Source organism: Eptesicus fuscus, chromosome 9, assembly GCF_027574615.1.
Source record: "Eptesicus fuscus isolate TK198812 chromosome 9, DD_ASM_mEF_20220401, whole genome shotgun sequence".
NCBI lineage: Eukaryota > Metazoa > Chordata > Mammalia > Chiroptera > Vespertilionidae > Eptesicus > Eptesicus fuscus.
This window is the reverse complement of record NC_072481.1, coordinates 28932289-28952382: the sequence shown is the minus strand read 5'-3', so window position 1 is coordinate 28952382 and position 20094 is coordinate 28932289. Positions and strand designations below refer to the sequence as shown.

Genomic DNA, 20094 nt, shown 5'->3' with positions numbered 1-20094 from the left:
ATTCAGTGAACATTTACTTCCAGGCCATGTGCTCGACCATGTGTTGGGCAATCCTGGGCAATAGAGGACACCGAGATGAGGGAGACCCAGTTCCTGCTCTCAGAGACCTGCAAGTGCAGGCACAAAGGCAGACATAAAGGGAGGAGTGGGTAAGAGTGTGACAGGCGAAGGAAGATCCTGGGCTCTGAGGGAGAGGGATGTGGAGGGAGGAGTAGTGACCCTGTTATTGGTGAGGTGTCCTCTGTGTCCCCGCCTGTTGCTGGTGGAAGTGGGCTTCTTGGGGTGCAGCGGGAACAAGAATTTCCTGAGGCCCCCACGGGAGGATGAGGTATCCTGGAAAGCTGTATTGATGATGTAACATGAAGGGAGCTCCCCTCCATGGTCTCATCGCTCTCCATTCTGCCATAGATTCCCATCTTGTCTTTAGCAGAGCTAGAATTAAATCCACTGCCCAGAGTCTTTGATCCACATTACAGCACAGTCCGGTCCTGCAATTGGCTAGCTTACCTTGTGATAGATCCTCCCTTCCCCCAACTGATGGACGGAGAATGACGTAAACTCCACCTGCAGCACGGACATTCCTGAACACCTAACCAGGCACCTTATATGGACTGTACATTGAACCACCAATCAGCACCTGCCAAATACCATAAGCCCCTGATTCCTAAGACCCTAAGTGCCTAATCATGTGCCTTATATGAAACCACCAATCAGCGTGTGCCGAGTACCTTAAGCCCTGTCCCTTCCCTTTCCTCCCCTCAAAAGGCGTGTTCACCCCTGCATGTGTGCTCTCTTCCTTTGGAAGGCAGCCTGGCAGGGTTCCTTCTCCTCCAATAGAGCCTGTGTCCTGGTCTCCGCCGCTCTGTCTCATCTTTCACCTTGTGTTCCCAGCTGCAGTCCATTGTGTGTGGGGTCTGCAGAGCCAAGGGCCATGCAGTTTCTAGGGCCACATGGCATGCTAGTGTGGGTCATGGAGCAAGCGAGTGCAAGGAAGCAGGAGTGAAGCCAGAGGAGCAAGAGACAGATAATTCTTTGTCTCAGAGTTATAACCAGGAGCTTAACCAATTAAGCCTTCAGGATTTCACATGCGTGCAGTGGCTCTGCCATGCTGGCCAATGATTTGTTCCCCAGGCTAGACTGACAGGCAAGCACCTTCCCTACTTCACCCCAACTTCACTGAGCATGCGCTCATGTTCCCCTTTGTTGAGACCCCCACCCCCCTCCCGCCTCGTGATTTGCAGAGAATGGACAGGTGGTTCCTTGAGAAGTGTGAAATTGCAGCTTCCTGGTGAAGCTGCCCAGATGAGCATGCTTACAATGTCTGGCCTCTCCTTTGCCTTCTTCCTATTATTAATATTAACTAGCTAGTTAGGATGGTAACAACCCCACATCCAGTAAAGCAAAGAAGGCAGTTTTGTCTGCACTTTATATAAGGAAACTTGGGCTGAGACAGAAAGAATGACCTAAGGCCACATAACCAGAAAGTGGCCGGGCCTGCCTGCATTCCCTTGTCTTTTGGTGAACACTGGGATGGAGGGGAGGAAGAAATCTGAGCCAGACACTGAAGATGCCTGTGAAGAGTTCTCAGTCTGGTGGGAAGGTGGACACCAATACTCCACTCTCAAGAATGTTCACCATTCTTGGTCACCTGGTGGCTGTATCACAGGGTATCCTGGCCCATTCCTGGGGAGCTGCAGCCTGCTGGGTATTGAGAATGCACACCAGGGTCAGAGCAGTGACAATCCCCAAGAAGTCTCAGCCTGGGCAAGCAGAGGGTTTCAACCCACATGAATTCATGGCCTCGGACAGTCATCCATCCATCCATCCATCCATCCATCCATCCATCCATCCATCCACTTGTGTGGTTTTTCATTCAGTCGCCATACAGTACTGAGAGTCATTTGTGCACCCAGCCTGTATTTACTGGGGGAGCCTTCCCTTCCTCTCCAAACACCAGTCCGGAGTCCTCAGCTCGTGGGGCTGCAGCCCTGTGCCTGATGTGTGTATGTACATGACTGCTGCTCAGTGGCCTGGACAGTCCCAGGACAGGGACCTGGTTTCACTCCTCCCTAGCTGACCTGGCGGAGACTGTACAGGCGTTGGTGCCTCGGAGCTTCTCTGCTGTTCCCAGCACTCCCTCTCCAGGAATGGGTGCTCTCGGCCCTGTTGCAAGGGCAGAGGTTGTGTGAGCACAAAGAACACACTCCCTAGGTCTACTGATCAGCTCCAAAGCAGAAGTCAGAATTGGAGAGGCCCAGGTCACAGGGATTGTCTCTGTTCCCCACTGTACTGATGAGAAAACTGAGGCAGCCAATACCCTCACCACCACCATCCTCCCCCGCACCCCCCCCCCCCCCCCACACAACATAGCTCCTAGTTCTGCCAAGGCCGCAGCAGCTATCCTGGGTGGTCCTCTGGCCTCACATCTGGATGCCTTGATGGGGGGTGGGAGGATGGTCTCTCCGGAATGGGCTGCTGGTGGGTGTGATGGGGGAAGGGCAGCTGCTCCCATTCTGAGGACATTCCCTCCCAAAGTGCTTTTGATCTCTAGTGAGCCTGGCCCAAACCTCCCAGTTCTGCTCCAGGATTGCCCTGCATGAAGGACAAAGAGGGGTGTGTGTGTGTGTGTGTGTGTGTGTGTAGGGGTGGGCTGTGGGGGAGAGTGAACAGGCAGGATAATACCAAAGGATCATTCCAGGGTTCATTCTCCAGCCCTCCTTGACAATGGGGGTCTCTTGAATGGTTCCTGGGGCACACACTGCCCAGTGAAGTGTGAAATTAGGTGGGGACACGGGTCGGTAGGCCTACACACACATGCACGCTCTGCAAGGTGAGGGCCTGGGTACTTTCAGTGGTGCCGCCCAGGTTGCTCCCGCGGCTTTGGCCTCCCTCTAATCTCCATCAGCATCACCAGTGCCCCTTCCTTTGATGTGCACAGAACTATCTTGCGTCAAGAGCCACCAGTCGGTTCAAGTGGACTCCTAGATAAGACATTCCGGAGCGCAGACATGAACTGCGCACAGGAATGTTCTGCAGATCAGATTCCGTTGAGAGGGCAGCGCACGTCCTCACTCTGGGGGTGGGGGCGCGGCTGAGCCCGGGAAGCGGGGAGCGCTGCCCCGGCCTAGCGGGCACCTCACCGGGCGGTGCATTTCACAGCCCCCGCGGGACCCGGGCTTTGTTCCGCCAGAGACATTGGTTGTCCCTACAGGGGCCCCGCCGCCTTCTCGGGCCACGGGGGCACCCGGAGGGAAAGATCCGGCAGCGGAGACGGTCCTGACCCAGGCTGGGTGTGCCTTGAGCCCCCGGCCACTCCCCCTGCCTCCCCGCTTTGGGTCTGCGGGGCCCCCGGAGCCGCCAGGCGGCGGGCCGGGCGGCGCCCTGCGGGCGACACTGGCCCTTTGTTACCTGCTCGGCGCGGGGCGGACGAGTGCTACGTGCAGCCCGGGAGGGCGGGCGGGGGGCGCCGGGCCACCCCTTTTTCTCCCCGTCCCGAATCCCCCGCCCTCCGCCGCCGCGGGGCCGGGGCCCTCCTGGGGCATCCTCGCGAAACCCGCTCCGCGCCGCGCCCCGCCCCGGTCCGGCACCTGCCGCCTTGGCACTCGCGGGGACTGCCCGCCCCCCGCCCCCGAAACCAGACTGTACTTTCCCTTCAGGATTCAGGCCACCTGCCCTTTCCCACCCCCACTGCCTGACAAACGGGAACCCCAAGGCCCAGCTCAGAGTCTGCTTCTGGGAAGCCCCCTCTGACTCCCAGTTTCAGTCACTCTGCTCGGGCAACCCCCGTGGCTGCTCGATCCGGGTCGCGGCTGGTCACCCCTCAAGATTGAGGGCGGGGCCCGCACCCTGGGCAGCCAGGCTCCGTCTTCCCCACAGAGGTCTCCCGCGGGGGAGTGAATGAGTGACACTGGAGCCAGGCCGGAAAGAACACCCAGGTTCCCGGAGCCCCCGTGCCCCTGTCGGCTGCCTGAACGGTTGTCTGAGCTGGTCAGTCCTTGCCACCTACTCTTGGGACTTCTTGGGTGACCTGAGACCCTTCATTTGCACGACCTGCTCAGCCAGAACCTCTGGCCTCCCAGCCCTTGCCCAGGCTGATACACTCCAGGCACAAGTGGCAGCCAGACCCTTCCAAGGCCTGTCCCTCCTGGAGTAGCCCTACCTGATGCTCGGGGTTTTGTGGTGGTCTGTGCCCCTGAATTTCGTGCTTTACGCATCATGTTGCATTTCCCCCTCATTGCCACCTTAAAACATGCTCTTTCCCCCACTTGACACTGGTGCCTTTTTCCACAAGGCCTCCCCTGGGACAACTGGCTCTCTGAACCGCTCCCCATTTCCCCGAGCTCCCCCAACTCCCATCCCACCCCACCCCACTCCGCCTTTCGGGCCAGAACTGGGCAGGGCTGGGATTCTTGCACGAGGCCACGTCAGGCGGGGGCCCCTGTGGCTTTGCACCTGGTGGAGGAATTTAAAGGAGAGAGCGTGCAGGGAGGGCGTGGTGAGAGACCTGAGATGCGGGCCCGAAGGAATGTGGGGCTTCGGGCGGAAACCTAGCAAAAGGTAGAGAGGGCCGGGAGAGCTGGCTTTCCCAGGCCCTGGGAAACAAAGACTAGTTTGAATGACAAAGGTCCCCTGGGGACCGAGGACGGCTGGTGAGGATGGGAGTGTGGGAAGAGGAGGGTCAGAAGGGCGGGAAGGAAGCTGCCCTGGGGTTCCCATCTACAGCGGCCCTTTCAAGTCCTGTTAAACCCGTAACAATGAGAGGAACTGACAGAAGGACACTGTGGGCAAAGGATGATTAACGTAATTCACTGAGGAAATATAAAAACTTGACGAAAATGCTAGAAATTCCGAAGTACAAAGAAAAGGAGATGCCGGCTTTTCTTTCCTATAGAATTGGTCAAGATGAAAATAACAAGGACACCAGATGTCGGTGAGGAAGCCAGTGCCTTTTCCTCTGCGGAGGGGAACTGAGGAACGTTTCTGCAGGACCATTGGCAGTGTGCATGTACAAACTCTTTTAAAAGAGTTAGACTTTTAAAAAAATATATTTTTAATTGATTTTTAGAGAGAGCATGGGAGAGAGAGAACGATTAATGAGAGAGAGAGAAACAGGTTAGGCTGCCTCCTGCAGGCACCCCGACTGGGATCGAACCCACAATTTGGGTATGTGCCCTGACCGGGAATTGAACCCCCACCTTTTGGTGCACAGGACAATGCTCCACACTGGCCAGGGCTAAAAGAGTTATCCTTTGATTTAGCGATTTAACTTCCAGAATATATCCTAAAATCAAAGATTATTTATCCCAGCCTTATTTATAACAAGGGAAAGTTGGAAATTCCCTGAATGTTCAATGACAGGAAATTGGGTAAATAGATTCATAGATGGAAAGCTGTGCAGAAATGAAATATTAGGCACTTGGTGAATATTAAGCGTATGAGGAAACACTCAAGATATGCTGGGAAGTGAAAAGGGGAAGTGAAAATAGCATGACTCCAATTTTATGCAATGTCTGTATAAATAGGCACAATATCTACCATTCATAGTGCTGGGCTGCGTGCTCTATCCTGTGCTAAGCACTGGACCCAGTTTCTCATTCAAGCATCACAGCAGCTTTGCCAGGGAGATTCTAGTAACTGCATTGGGCAGGGGGGGGGGGGGGAGGAGGGAAGGGACAACATTCCCCACACACATTCAAGGAAATTCACCAAAATGCTAAGTGTGAAATGAGAGGGCATGAGTTGTCCCCGCCACTGCCCCAGAGATTCCACTTCCAAAGAGGAAGTGTACTTTTAGTTTTCTTTCTTTCTTTTTTTTAAATACGTTTTTATTGACTTTATAGAGAAAGAGTGAGATAGACACATTGAACAGCTGCCTCCTGCATGACCCCTACTGGGGATGGAGCCTGAAACCAGGGTATGTGCCCTGATTGGGAATCGAACCTTGACCCCCTGGTTCATAGTTCAACACTGAACCACTGAGCCACTCCGGCTGGGCTAGTTTTCTTCTTCATACTTTCTGATCCTTTCCAAATTTTCTTCAATAGAAGGATATAATAATAAAAACATTAGAAATGTTTAAAATTGATTTTAAAGAGAGAGAAGAAATGAGAGAGAGAGAGAGAAAGAAGAGAGAGAGAGAATGAGAGAGGAATATTGATTTGTTATTCCACTTATTGATGCATTTATTGGTTGCTTCTTGTATGTGCCCTGACCAGAGATCGAGTCTGAAACCTTGGCATATCGGGATGATGCTCTAAACAACTGAGCTACCCAGCCAGGGCTAGAAAAAAAACTTTTTAAAGATCCTCACTTGAGGATATGCTTATTGATTTTATAGAGAGGGAGAGAGAGAGAGGAAAAAAACACACACCACATCAATGTGAGAGAAAACATCAATCTGCTGCCCTCTGTACACGCCTTGACCGGGGATTGACCTGCAACCTAGGTATGTGCTCTGACCTGTAACTGAACCCACGACCTTCAGTTATACAGGGCATCACTCCAACCAACTGGGCCACACCAGCCAGGGCTAAGGCTAGAAATTCTAAAATCACAAATATAATTTGTTTAAAACTATCTCTTCTTTTTGGGGTGGGTGGCCGTTTTCTTCTTTGTATTCACTTACTGGTGCTGCTGTAAAAAAAAGTGCCCCAAACTGGGTGGTTTAAAAAACCCACAAGAGTTGATTGCCTCACAGTTCTGGAGGCTAGAAGTCTGAAATCAAGGCATTGGCAGGTGGGTTCCTTCTGAATGTGCGAGGGTAAGGTCTGCTCCAGGCCTTTGTCGCTTCTCTGGTTGCCGCTGCCGCCGTCCTTGTCGAGTTTTCCCCTATGTGTCTTCACATCATTTTCAACCCACAACCCTGAGCCCTCTGAGATGAGTGTGGCAGGGAGGTGGGGGTGGGGGAGCCCTCCACAGGGGCGAGTCTGTTCCTGGACATTGTGGGTCCCCTTGGACTTGCCTCACTATGTGACCTCAGAAAGGTCTTTAGACTCTTTGGGCTTCACTTTCCTCCTTCACATATTGGGGGCGTATTACTCACCTTCCAGGGTTGGGAATGAGGTGATAGGTGAAAAGTGGCTTCCCTGGGGCCTAATCTTTCTCAGGAAGTGTCCTCTTTCTCCTTTCTCAAGGGGGGTGGGGGAGGGGGTGGCTGGGAGAACACTAGCCCAGGGATAGTCATTTAGGGCTGGGCTCAAGCTCTAGTCCTGTTCATCACTAGCTGCCTGGTCACTGTGAGTCTCAGTTTCCTTGTTTGTGGGATGGGAAAAATATCTATGCCCACCTGAGCTATTGGGCTGAGTCTCAGAGGAGAAGAGGAATGAAGACTGTAGAGGTAGGACTGGGAAAGCCGGTGCAGGTGGGATGTGTTCAGGGTTAATGAGGCCAGAGAATATGGCAGGGGGCTGATCATAAAGGGCTATGAAAGTTAGTTTGTGCTTTACCCCACAGAGGTGGGAAGCCAGCAGAAGTCTTTGAACTGGTGAGTAAGAACATCATCCTTGTGATTTAGGAAGATCATGGAGTAGTAGTTTGGAAGATGGACTGGAGAAGCCAAGAGGCAGGGAGACCTGACGGGAGCCTATTGCAGGGTTCAGGTAAGACAGGGCGACAAGGCTTTGGGATGGAGAGAGGGAGCGGGCTCATAAGGTATTTAGGAGGCAGGAGACGGTACTTGGTGATTGACAGGATGTTTGGGGCAGGCAGAGGCAGGTTTGTGGCTGGTGGTTGTTGATCACCCAGTAAAGAATACAGGAGGAAGAGCCAGTTTGGGAGGGAATAAGGCGAATCCATTGGTTTTGAATCTGTAAAGGGTTGGAGGAAGAAGAGGTACTCTGGAAAGGGTCCCGAGAAAGATCCAACAGGTTGACAACCAGGGAAGACCCATCTCTAGAAGCCCAGGCAGGAGAGTGCAAATAGGAATGTGAGCAACAGTATGAAAGTGTGCCTCCTGCTGGGTGGGGCCTCCATTCGAGAGGGTCCCCAGGCCTTCCCTGGACTCCCTGCCTCAGCTGGGGGCTCAGTGTGTCCTTTAGTAACACCAACTACCTGTTGACCCCCAAGGCCTTTTGGGTCTCGGTTTCTTTCTCCACCCAGGGGTGTCATAATTCTGCTTGCCCTCCAGCAGTATTGGGAGCTTCAGAGGAGAAACTGGTGAAAACGTTTTTAAACTGCTCAAGAGGTGATCTCTGGCTCAGCTCTTTTAAGTCGCAGGCCTTTCCAGTATTTGGTTGGTTATGTTTTATCTTGTCTTTGGTGGCTCCTTGGCTCACTCTTTTTCTTCTGTTCTGACTTGTTTTGTGGCTGCTGTCAGTCCGTGGCTGGCCCATCCTGCTGGTTTTTACTGAGTCACGCATTCAGCATTCAGCCTTGACTCTGCTCTGGGGCCTGCTCCTCGCTCTACTGCATCTCTCCTCTTTCTTGTATCTTCAAGCGCTTCCTCCTTTTTTACCATCTTTTTTTTTCTTCTTCCCTCCAAGAGGCTCAAGTAAGTGTCTACCAGCTCCATCTCCATCTGCATTCTTCTTAACCAAGTCTCTCAAATAATTATTTACATTTCTCATCTCCCCTTGTCTCTTAATTCTTAATGCAATCTGACTTTAATTTACTTCTCCAGTGAAAGTTTTTGTAATGACCATTGTCGTGGGCCGAACACTGACCCCCAAAATGCTATATCTAAGTCCTAACCCTTGGAACCTATGAATGTGAACTTATTTAGAAAAATATTTGTGGATGTAATTAAGTTAAGGATGTCAAGATGAAGTCATCCTGGATTTACGGTGGACCCTGTGTATAATGACAAGTGTGTTTGAAAGAGAAAGTCAGAGGGATTTGAGACTGAGACAGAGGAAAAGGCAATGTCAATGCAAAGGCAGACATTGGAGTTATGCAGCTATAAACCAAGGATCAGCAGCCACCAGAAGCTAGGTGGGAGGCATGAATCAATTCTCCTTCAGAGACTTAAAAGGAGCCAACCCAGCCTGGCTGATGTAGCTCAGTGGTTGAGCATCAACCTATGAACCAGGAGGTCATGAGTTCGATTCCTGGTCAGGGCACATGCCTGGGTTGCAGGCTCGATCCCCAGTAGGGGGTGCACAGAAGGTAGCCGATCAATGATTGTCTCTCATCATTGCTGTTTCTATCGCTCTCTCCCTCTACCTTCCTCTCTGAAATCAATAAAAATATAACATATAAATATATATATTATTTGATATATATATGAGCCAACCCAGCAGACACCTTATTTTAAGACTTCTAGCTTCCAGGACCGTGAAATAATACATCTCTGTGGTTTGAAACCATTCAGTTTGTGGTAATTTGTTATGGCAGCCCAAGAAACAAATTCAGCAATAATGATAGCAGCCAACATTTATGGAGTGGCTATCCTGGGCCTGGCACAATTCTAAGTGCCTTATTTTATTTAGTTCCCCTACCGACCCAATGAAGTAGCCATGCAGATACAAAGGCAATGTCAACATAATCAAGTTATTGAGGGTTTGCCATATCTTGTTATAGAAACAGAACCCTCCACCTGAGTGGTATGTTTTATTATTTTTCTCTTTTCCAGATGAAGAGTCTGCAGACCACAAACTTATGCAATTTGCCCAAGGTTACAGAAGTATGTAGTAGAGCCAGGGTTCCCATCCTGGTAAATCCTGTGGGTGCCCTCAACCACTTTGCACTTCTTCTAAGGTCAGGAGTAGAGAGGGAACTGGGGAAGCTGATAAGTGAACTGACCCAGAACTGGTTTTCGTTCGTTTGTTTTTACAATTGGAGGAATGGAAGGGGCCAAGAGACAGGGAGAAGATTGGGGACCTTGATAACCTCACAGAGCTGATGTCCCTGGAGGAAGAGGATGAGAGAAGAATATCTGTGGTGAGGGAGAGCAGACACTGCTACCCCAAAATATGCCTTTTTGGATATTGGTTATTTTAAGCAAGTTACTTTTAAGAACTAGAGGACTCAGGACAAACCATTGACCATCTCCCTAACAGCCCAAACAAATTTAGAAAGGACCTGCTCCAGGAAGGAAGCTATCATCATAAGTAACCATACTTTAATATGAACCAGTATATATGACAGGGAGGAACCTCGCAAGGCCTCTTTGACCAAAGTCCTCCAGTGTTCCACTGTTAAAGATGGCCCAGCAAACATTTGTTTAACAAACATTTGTTTTTCCATCTCCATGTGAATTGTCTTCCTTCCCTAAGAGGTCCCAAACCACAAGCCTGGTTTCTCCTTAGCTCAAGATGGCAGATAAGCCTTAGTTGCCTGATCTGTCCTTGGGCCCCAAATTCTTATGGAATCCCCATATGAACATAAGTAATTAAATTTTGTTACTTTCTCTTGTTAATCTGTCTCATGTCAATTTGATTATTAGACCAGCCAGAAGAACCAAGAGGGGAAATATCCCTTCCCCACAGTTGGCGAGCCAGCCAGGAGGCCTTACTAGCTGGACACGGTTCACACTGGCCTTGTGGCAAATGAAGAGATCTTGGGGCATCTCATACAAACTGAAGAAGGTCAGAGTTCTTACTATGTTAGCCTTCCCCCCTTTCTCTGTGGGATCTGGTGGAAGTAAAAGTGGTGAGATTAGACCAGCCAGAGAACTGAGAAGGAAAAAGGGGAAAATTTCCCCTCTCCCACATCAGCATCACCCTGGAGTTTAAAATTCCAGAGCTGGAGCAGTTCTGGGTGATAAGGTCTAGTTATGGTTGAACCTTAGGAGTGGTGGGGGCCACAGGAGATTGTTAGCAGATTCCACTAGGTCAGGACGCCTGGACAGAGATCATACCAGGGGAATTTAGTGGACTGCTCTGGGAGTTCAAACGGCCGAGCAATCATTCTTTGTTGCTTATCATGAAATAAATGGAACCTGGGCTGGTCCTTAGAAGCAAACAAACAAAAAAGAGATGAAAGCCAGAAGGGCTTCTAGGGAACAGGCACAGAAAGAACAAAACCACAGAAGAATGAGTGCATGAGGCATGTAGTTTATAATTTAAGTTGGCTATAGTTAAGGGTGCATGAAAGGGTATGATGGGACTTGAGTTTTGAAAGTGTCCTAATTTGGGGACCCTGCCAAGCAGATGCTGAATGAAGGATTTAGGTGTAAGTGTTTGAGAGGATGTCCCCAGAAAGCATAGTGAAGGAGTGGGGAAGAGAGACAGAGAGGGGAGGAAAGCCAATAAAAGATGAACAAATTACCACTTGGCTAACTGGGCTCAGTTCCACTGGGGACCTTCTGGGAGATGGTGCAGAACATGCTTCAGAATTGTCCCACAGGGGGACAAGGAAATCAGAATATTTGTTCACCAAATCTGATCTGTCCCTCGATCCTGCTGCCACAGAACAGCCACAGAGCCAAACTGACTAGGGCATGAAGTCCAGTTTTAAATCACCTACTTTGTACCGTGTGCTTCATCTGCATTATCACTCTTAAAAACGGGGAAACAAGGACTTAGAAAGGCTGAACCATAGGCACCGTGTCACAGCTAATACGTGGAGATCAGATCTTTTTGAACAAGCCCTTTCGCTACACTATACCTACCTGCACGTGTCACATGGCCTCAGGAAATCAGTAAAATGCCAGCAACAGTCCTGGGTAAATGCTCAGCTCTTTAAGCTTCTAAATTATGTTTGCTTATGGCTGTGCCAAGTCCCTGAGAACCCTGAGAGCCTGAGATAGACAACACCCACATTTGACCAAGGAGAAGACCGAGATCCAGAGACAGGAAATGGTTTATCCCAAGTTTCATGGCCGGTCTGTACCTTTTGACCTCAGATGGCATTCTCTGACCTTACCCGTCCTGGACACATGTATATGTCAGCAGGGAGCCCAGAGAGGAGGAGGAGAGCTGATGGAGTGTGACCAAGGACAGTGACAGGGAGAAGGAAAAGAGGGGCTGGTGGAAGCTCATCTGGACCCAGGCACTCAAACACTATTACCAGGAGCCTTTCTCTCCAAACTCTGTCTCAGCTGTCTTCTACACTGGCTTTATTTTTAGAAAGACTCTCCTTGTGCTTAGCAACCCCAGCAGAAAAAGAGCATCTCTTCCCTCACACATCCAGCATGGCACCCAAGATAGACTTTTAGTGGCTCTCCTGGGATATGGGCCCCGAAATATGCGCAGATTGATTGAAACTGCTAACTGGCCACTCTTAGGTTATGGAACCATCCCTGAAGCCAAGGAAAGTGGTCACCCAAACACAAAGGGAAGTCAGATGCTCTCTGTCCAGACACTGGGAAGAAAGAAACTACATACTAAGTACCTCCATTTTCCAGATAAAGAAACGGAGGCTCAGCCTACAGAAGTGCCTCGGCCCGGGCTGTACAGCTGGTACCTGGTACGGCACGATTCCAAACCAGGTGCTGTCTCCAGAACCTCTGCTACTCCAGAGCAGCAGACAAGGTCTTTTTCATTCTTGGGTCTCCCCACGCACCCCTCCCCTAAATCTTAGCCGATTTTAGTGCTACTCAAAGTGTGGTCCCAGGCCTGTGCTGGTCTGCAAACTCTGTGACCAGTCCCCAGTGAACTAAATACCAAAATTCTGAGTAAGCATTTAGAAACATGTCGCAGCAATTTGGCACTGCTTTGACACTCAAGTGCAGTAATACAAAAAGATGGATCTGAGATGTGTTGCAAATTATTCGAGAGGCATTGCTCAATGTGGTTATCTCTTCAATAAAGGCATGAGCAAAGGAAACCATGATGGCGTTAGTGGGTCCTCTATGGGGAGGCCCAGATGGTGGTTCTGTCACTTAGCCTTCTGGAACTAGGAACCCCACCCTTCACGCAGGCCTCTGCAGCACAGGCCTCGGCAGCTGGCTTGCTTCTCTCACCTACTAGCCCGTCAGACAGGCAGGCTCAGGCCCAAGCAGCTCCAGTGCCCAAGGGCTCTCAGTTCTATCCAGCTGGAACTGGCTGATTCTGCCCAGAGCCCACAGGCACCTAGCACTGTGAGCCAGGGCCCCACCCACCTGTGCTTCCACACTGTGCCCAGGAGGGAGGGTAATGGCTGACATAAACTGTCTTTGAAAAGCCACCCAAAGAACAATTTCTTTTTAAGCTGAAGTAAAAGGTCGACTCCAGGACCAAGCTGTCTTCTTCCATCTTGCCACCAGGGATGTGTCATGGCTCCTACCTTTGCTTCCTCCTTGGTTGGAAAGTCTCTGATGCCAGGATCTTGGGTCAACGGAGTAGTTGCAGGCACAAGTGTTTCTCAAAGCCAGGATGATGAAAGCTGGCAAGTGTGAGTCAGGGAAGATGCCCAGAAGCCAGTTCGGTCCTTTGATGGGGGCAGAAAAACCCTTCATCTGGCTATGTTGTCACTTACCTGTCCCATCATGCCTGGTGCAATGAAAGGAGCCTGGTACCTTAGGTTAGAAACCCAGTTCTGCTATTTTGCTGAGTAATTTGGGGCTGTTGGCATCATCCCTCTGTATCTCAATCTCTCTGTATCACGTAATCTCTCTGTATCTGCATTTGGAGAAGGGTAAACACCCAGCTGACAGCCTGATTCTGAGAATGAACTGAGGTAATGCTATAGAGCACCTGGTACGCATAGACCCTCAGAGAACAGAGAGAGTAAGAGAATGTTTTCTCCCCCTTCCAGGCAGCTGGGGAAACTGATAAGAACTGTGGCGTAGAGTCACACTGACCTGGTTCTTCTTGCTCAGGCTCAATTACCTCTAACTGTGTGACCATGGGTAAGTTTCTTAGCTTCTCTGAGCCTTGATGACCTCATCTATAAAGAGCAAAATGTGCACCTGCCAAGGTTGCTGTGAGGATTAAATGCAAGCAGATATACAGAAGAGCTTAACACACAGTAGATGCTCACTATATGCTCATTAATTTAACACCTATTTAGTACTAATGCTGGGGACTAGTTCCATTAGGCCAGGCATTGAGAATACCATGCTGAGCAAAAGATCCAGTCCCTTTCCGAAGAATTTAGAAAGGGAAATGATATTGTAAGGAAAACATTAGCACACAGAAAATTGAGTCACAACTGTGGCACATACTGCAAAGTGAGGTATAGAGTGCTAAGTGAAGATGTGACAAGGCAATTCAATCAACTAAAGAAAGTCAGGGAGGGCTTCCCTGAGGAAGTGATAATTAAACCAAGGCCTGAAGCATGAGTGGGAAGAACATTCTGGATAAGTAATGACATGTGCACCGCCCTGTGATGGGGGAACCCGGTTGGTCAAAGGTACTGAAAAGAGGCCAGTGTGGTGAGAGCCCAGGGGTCAAGTGGGGCTGGAGAGCAGAAGAAGCCAGACCTCATAGGTCTTGAAGGCTGTTTGGATTTCAGTCTTTGTCTATATCTTAAGTGGGGGTGGGGATGACATAGTCACACTTTCAACAACGATCTCTCTGGCTTCAGTTTGGAGGTGAAGTTAGAAGACCATTGCTATGCTGTGGGTGAGTGATGAAGTTTTGAGTTAAGGTGGTGATGATAGAGATGGGGAGGAGGGACGAGAGATAATCAAGGGATGGATGGTACTTGGTAAAGCATTTCCTAAGTGTATCAAGAGCAATTCCTGTCCTGACTGGTGGTGTTTAGTGGTTAGTGTCGGCCTGCGCACTGAAGGGTCGAGGGTTTGATTCCTGGTCAAAGGCACATACTTGGGTGGCAGTTTCAATCCCCAGCCCTGGCCCTGGTCAGGGTGTACGCAGGAGGCAGCCAATAGATGTGTCTCTCTCATATCGATGTTTCTCTCTCTCCCCCCTCCCTCCCTTCCATTCTTTCTAAAAATCAATGGAAAAAATATCCTCCGGTGAAGATTAACAATAACAAAAAAAGAGCAATTCCTAGGCTCCTGGTTTGCATTAGCACTTGAACGGTGGTGGTAGAAGAAGAACAGGGTTGTGGGAATAAGCCCTTGAGTCTGGTTTTGGACAGGCATTGCCGAGCTGTCTAAGAGGCAGTTAGCCCTTTTCCATTGGATTTAGTGAGCTGCAGCTCACTAGCATCTTTATCAGGTGTGTTTTCGTGAGTGATGGAACATGAAGTTTATAAAAGGGCACAAAGAGACTTGCAGGGTTGTTCATTGGCATCATGGTGGTGGTTTCTCTGGTGTATACATATGGAGGAACTTACCAAATTATACATTTCCAACATGTGAGGTTTATTGTGTCAATTATACCTCACCGAAGCTGTCAGAAAAGGTGAGTGGAGGCGAGGACGTGGAGACAGAGTGCAGACAACCCCTTTGAGGATGGCAGTGGAGATAAGAAAGGCGGAGTGGTTGCTGGAGGGGATGTGAGGTTGAAGGAGTTGGCTTTTGTTTTTGTCTAACAAGGTGGTTTGACTGTGTTTAAAGACTAATGGAGAAGTAGAGAGAGAAAATCCAAGACTAAAAAGGGATAATAAGAAATACACAGTTCCGGAAGAAGGGAGAAGGAAGGTAGCAAAATCCAGGTGAGAATTCTCTTTTGATGAAAATGACAGCTCCCATGTTGAAACAGAAGGGAAAAAGAAGAGGGTGTGTGTGTGTGTGTGTGTGTGTGTGTGTGTGTGTGTGAATATAAGAATGGTGCCTTCTTTCGCTGTCACTAATGAGAATGAAGGCAAAGTATGCATGTTTGAGGAGTGTGGTGAAGGTGTGAAGTGGTCATTGGTAAGAGTTGATATGGGCAGTGTCCAGAGCCCATTGGAGGTGGGGATCCCTCTGCCCTGTGGTGTGCTGGTCTCAGCAGTGTGTGGCTGCTGGCCATAGTCATGGAGAAAGAAGATAGGGAGGGATTTACTCCACCAGTGAGATCTAAAGACAGAGGGCCAAGAGAATTCATGGCACTGGCAAGGCTGTTATTGAAATATTGGGCCTTGACTCTGAGCTGTAAGAAAGAACATGATTTACACCTGTTAGAATGGCTATCATAAAAAAAAAAACAAAAAAACCCCAAAACAAACGAACAAAAAAACCCCACAAAAGATAACAAGTGTTGATGAGGATGTGGAGAAAAGGGAACCCTTGTATACTGTTGGTGAGAATGTCAGTTGGTATAGCCACTGTGGAAAACAGCATGGAGGTTCCTCACAAAATTAAAAATAGAACTACCATGTGATCCAGTAATTCCGCATCTGAGTATTTATCCAAAGGAAATGAAAACAGAATCTTGAAGAGATATCTACACCCCGTGTTTACTGCAACATTATTCACAATAGCCAAGACATGGAAACAATATAAGTGTCCGTCAATGGATGAATGGATAAAGAAGATGTGGTATATGGAGTATGGATTATTACTCAGCCATGAAAAAGAAGGAAACCCTGCCATTTTGTGACAACATGCATAGACATTAAAGGTGTATGCTAAGTGAAGTAAGTCAGAGAAAGACAAATGCTGCATGGTATCACTTTTATGTGGATTCTACAAATAACACAAAACAACAAAAGTCAAACTCATAGAAACTTAGAGTGGAAATGGTTACTGGGGCTGGGGAAAAAAAAGATCATGAGGTAGAAGAGGGGTGATAGACGGGAAGAAATTAGAGGGTCAGTGTGATGCAGAGCAGATGCAAAGGCCTTGTGGGAAGAATGGAGGTTGTGGTCAGATGGTGGGATGTTCATGTTGGGGGTTTTGTGGTTGTCAAGCCATTATGGTTGTCAACAGGGTTTAAGGTGAAGTTGTGTATTAGATAAACTCCCAGAATGTTAGACCCCCAGAGTAAGGACGATGGGCCAGATACAGAAACTCATCAGGGTAGAAAGCTCCGGATGCCTAGCAAGGGGTGAAACTGGAAAAACAAGAACCTCACCCCCAGGGTAACCTTTCCTCTCCTAGCATATTGCTGGTCTGGCAGTTTAGACCCTTTGACCTTTTCCTCCTTAAAGATAACATCTAGGCCTCAGTTGTATTTCAGCTCCAGGCCCAGAAAAGCAGGAAAACCAGACAAGTGGCGCCTTGGCTGCCTCAGGACCAGCTACATTGACTAATGACCCCCTGCCCTGGCGCTGACCAATCAGTGGAGACCATGACCCGAAAGAGCTCACCTGGAAATCTGATGAATATTCTATTGAGACCCTCCCCTGAGATCTCCCCTAAGATTCCCACTTGCAAGAAAGAGTTAAATATGCTCAGGACAAAGAACCCAGTGCGTGTTCTTCCTCCAAGGAGCACGCCCATACCATTCCTCCACTGGCACCTATCTCCAACCTCTGAGTCCCCATGAGACTTGCAACCAGGGGAGCAATGGGCAGTGGCAGCTCATCCTGGGCTCACCCCCTGAACCTGTCTCCAAGGCCCACTTTTCTCTGACTTCTCAGTGAGCCAGAGCAGCCCAGCCTAGGCTTTCCTGGTGCTTCTTCTATGCCCTTCCTTGTTTCACTGTCCCAAGTATATTTTGGCTGCCATCTTGGACCCAATGTCCCATTGACTCTGTATTGTGTAGCCCTTCCCTTTGGATATCCCATTCCCTGTCCTTAAATAAATTCAGTTTCTCTCTTCTTTTTCTTTTTATTATTTGTTATTTTTAAAAAAATATATTTATTGCCCTGACCAGTTTGGCTCAGTGGATAGAGCGTCAGCCTGTGGACTGAAGGTTCCCGGGTTCGATTCCGGTCAAGGGCATATACCTTGGTTGTGGGTACATCCCCAGTGGGGGGTGTGCAGGAGGCAGCTGATGGATGTTTCTGACTCTCTATCCCTCTCCCTTCTTCTCTGTAAAAAATCAATAAAATATATATATATATTAAAATATATAAATATATATTTATTATTGAAAGTATTACATAGGTCCTCCTTTTCCCCCCATTAACCTCTTCCAGCCCACTCCTTCCCCCTCCCCCAGGCTCAATTTTTCTTAAATCACCGTCTGCTATTTAGCCTGCCAATGCCACACCACCATGTTAACCTTTCACCGAGGGAAGTGGTGAATAACCAAGTGGGTGAATGAGTGAATATATTGATGTGGTAACCTGACACTTTTTCTTTCTGTAATTAGCCTAACAGCCTGTCTTTCTCCTCCTCCTCCTCCTCCTCCTCCTCCTCCTCCTCCTCCTCCTCCTCCTCCTCCTCCTTCTCCTTCTCCTTCTCCTTTTCCTCCTTCTCCTCCTCCTTCTTCTTTTCATACTTCGATTCACAATGACCTTGTCCCAATCCCCTAGATGTTTTCTTTCATGTTTTGGCTCAAAAGGTCCCTTCCACCAAGAAGCTTTCCCTGACTCCTACTCAGGAAGGGTCCTTATAAGAATTAAACACCCTCTGAAGTACAGACCCCCATACCATTAACACACACCATCATTCTTCTTACTGTGTTGTTCAGAGTCTAGCCAGAGGGTAGGAGGAGAGGCAGGGCGGTTACAGGCATTAAGGACTAGAGTTTCTGGAGCCCAATAGGACAGATGACAAGTCTCGGCTCTCTCATTCCAGAACTGTGTGACCTCAGGCAGGTGGTGGCCACTCTCTGAAACTCAGTCTCCTCCTCTATCTTCTGCCTCCACCTTAGGTGAAGAATAAACGAGACTACTGATGCCGGGGATGATGCCATTAGCAGAGGGCCCAGCGCATGGCGCTTCAGAACGGTGCATTGATGATGGTGAAGAAGATAGAGGGAGGCAGTGGGTCCTACAGTAGGAGGAGGATGATGTCTCAATCAGAAGCAGATGGGTTCAAATCCCAGCTCACTCCCTGACTAGCTGGGTCACTTTGGACAACCAACTTTACTTCTTTGAACCTCAGTGCCCTCATCTGCAAAAATGGAGGTGCAAGGTGGTTGGGAGGACTCACTGAATGAGTGGCATGAAAGTCCCCAGGATGGTGACAGATCCTCAACAGATGTTTGCTCTTGGTCCTTTCACGTTTGGCATGAGCTCCTGTGTGCCAATGTGAGAAAAATTCTACCCTGTGAATGATTTTTGTGAGCTTATTTAAGTTAAACTGTCGACAAATGCTAGGAAGCAGATTGAGATAGTGCTCGGAGAATGGCAGTTTTGCGCCTTGTTTTATACATTACAATCAGAGGAGGAGCTGGGTTATGTGAAATCTCTTGGCGATAGGTTAGGGAGGTGGAAGAAAGTAAAAGGGGGCGGACCTCAGGGACTGGATAAAAAGTAAAATGATAGAAACGTTTCTTTTACTTAGGTGGGTGCAGGGTAGTTAACGGTCAACAATTACCATGGTAACAATGATAATGAGAGGATGTGTGGTCTCAGCTCTGTGCTTTGAGGGGTCTGTAAAAAGGGAAGTTACTTTGTTTTTCCAAAGGCATGTAAATCAGCCATGCTATCCTAGGTGCAAAAAGACAAGCAGGCTTAGGTAAAGTGGAAATTAACCTTTGTTAGGGAAAAATACTGCCTTAGGACATGACTCCCCACCATAAACTTCTTTCAGTTTAAAGAAGGTTTCATTTCAGACCATCCTTTGTGGTAACTTTAAGTCTCGGAGTTTGCCAGGCCTGCCGCTCAGGTCTCCCCTGAGCTTGTCAGGTTTAGTATGTGGCCCCTTTTCGTCCACATGTGTCTCCCTCTCAACCAGTCTTTCAGGAGGGAAGGTTGATTCCCTTGGACAGACACAGGGCTACCTCACGGAGGAACCCTTAACGGCTGTGCCTGTTTGTCACTCAAGCAAGTCTCAGAAGTTAAGTGGCTCACTCGGTGTGTCACTACAGTTTCTACTCGGCCACACTGTTGGCCCGGTTAGTCTTGTGGAATTTCCCAGGAATGTCGGGCTAGAAGTGACCTCGATGGTGAAAAGGTGCCTGAGGAAGATGACCAGCACAACAACATCCTGATGCCCAGAAGGCCAACTAGGTGAAATGCAAATCTCAGGCTGGAGATCAAAAGTCTCTGCAACACCCCCTTCCCCGACGGCCCCTGCCTTCTCCCTTTAGGGCGGGAAGGAGCGGCTGCTGTTTGCTCAGGGAAGCAGCTCCCACAGACAGTGCCACACCTTACTGCGGCCCCTCCTGCTCCCTCTCCTCCAAATAGTGAAAGTAGGAATAACAATGTGATCATAATACTGATGAAACGTTTGCTACGGTTGTGCTAAGGACTTCTTTCCACACGATACCCTTTCCCCGCCTAGTTCATCGGGAAGGCGGCAGAGTGCCTCCGAGTAGGTGATCAGGACTCACCCGCACCCCACTGCTA

General features: G+C 49.1%; 1 long non-coding RNA gene across 1 annotated transcript; it reads left to right on the top strand.

Annotated features, from left to right (window-relative positions):
- The first annotated feature begins 3731 nt into the window (after positions 1–3731).
- Positions 3732–18838, top strand: LOC129150307 (uncharacterized). The gene is made up of 5 exons (XR_008557060.1): positions 3732–3987; positions 7514–7598; positions 9778–9876; positions 10382–10523; positions 18453–18838. It is a non-coding gene; the product is annotated as an uncharacterized LOC129150307 (long non-coding RNA).
- Positions 18839–20094: the final 1256 nt, after the last annotated feature.